The sequence below is a fragment of the Corvus brachyrhynchos genome, unplaced genomic scaffold (assembly GCF_000691975.1).
Source record: "Corvus brachyrhynchos isolate BGI_N302 unplaced genomic scaffold, ASM69197v1 scaffold580, whole genome shotgun sequence".
Lineage (NCBI taxonomy): Eukaryota > Metazoa > Chordata > Aves > Passeriformes > Corvidae > Corvus > Corvus brachyrhynchos.
The window spans coordinates 658896-660314 of NW_008240032.1; the positions used below are offsets into that span (position 1 = coordinate 658896).

General features: G+C 44.7%; 1 long non-coding RNA gene across 1 annotated transcript in view; it reads left to right on the top strand.

Annotated features, from left to right (window-relative positions):
* The first annotated feature begins 42 nt into the window (after positions 1 to 42).
* LOC108449026 overlaps positions 43 to 1419 on the top strand; it is a 7362-nt gene continuing 5985 nt past the window's right edge. Inside the window, exon 1 of the long non-coding RNA XR_001865123.1 lies at positions 43 to 321. This is a non-coding gene — a long non-coding RNA (uncharacterized LOC108449026). The remainder of the gene's footprint in view (positions 322 to 1419) is intronic.

Consider the following 1419-nt stretch of genomic DNA (forward strand, 5'->3'; position numbering starts at 1 on the left):
GGGGGGGGAAGGGGGCGGGTAGCGGGAGGGAGCCGGGATCAGGAAGGAGCCGGGATGGGGAAGGGGCCGGGATCGGGATCCATCACTGAGCGCCGTTACGGAGCTCCGGGATGAGCCGGGATCGGGAAGGAGCCGGGATCGGGATCCATCACTGAGCGCCGTTACGGAGCTCCGGGATGAGCCGGGATCGGGAAGGAGCCGGGATCGGGATCCATCACTGAGCGCCGTTACGGAGCTCCGGGATGAGCCGGGAGCGTTGCCAGGGTGACGCTCCTCGTTGCCATGGCTCTGCCACTGTCACCCCCTCCCGAACCCCCTTCGGTGAGCGGGGACATCCGTGGGGCGATGGAATTCCGGCCCCGGCTGAGATCTCTGGGACACGAATCAGGAATTCCCGTTTCCTGCGGGGTTTTCCCTCCCGGGGTCCCCCTGCCTGGGGCTCGCTGCTGGCACCAGGGATGGGTTTGGCCCCGGACACCTCCAGTTCCTTCCAGGCACTTCCAGAATGGAGAAGTTTGGGATAACCTTGGATATTCTTGGCTAAAAACTTGGTTTGGTGGACGATGGCCCTGCTCAGAGAATGAGAGAATCAGAGAATCATGGAATGATAGAAAAATAAAATGATAGAATAAGAGAATCATAAAATTATAGAATCAAAATCACGGAACCATAGAATTGTAGAATCATAGAATTATGGAATTAGTTAGAGAATCATGGAATTATAGAATCATAAAATTACTAAAGTTACATAATAATAATATTATAGAATTATAGAATCAGACAATTTCAGAATCATAGAATTAGAGAATCATGGAATTAAAGAATCATGGAATTATAGAATCATGGAATTACAGAATTACAGAATCATATAGAATCACAGAATCACGGAATTATAGAATCATAAAATCATAGAATTATAGAATCAGAGAATTACAGAATGAAAGAATTATAGAATTACAGAATTACAGAATTAAAGAATGAAACAATTACAGAATTACAGAATGAAAGAATTATAGAATTACAGAATCATGGAATCACAGAATCCTAGAGTTACAGAATACCAGAATTACCCAATCACAGGATTACAGACTTGACAGAAGAACTGAACCTTTTTTTGTTCCATGGGCAAATCCCATTCATTTTCAAAAATCCAAATCCCAATTCCAGCCGTTTTAGCGCATTACAAGACTGAACAGAACAAGGAATCTCCTCGGCAACACCGAACAGAAACCTTTCATTAAGGATAAGCCTTTTAATCCCTATAAAATAATTATGTTAATAATGCCCTTAAAAAGGGCTTGTGGGGTGCTTTTGAGAGGACCCAAAGCCTGATTGGAACCGAACGAGCACTTCCCATCCCCCTGCAGGTTATTGAGAACAAAATAAACAGAAATTCAGCATTTTTTAGGTTTAAAAGAA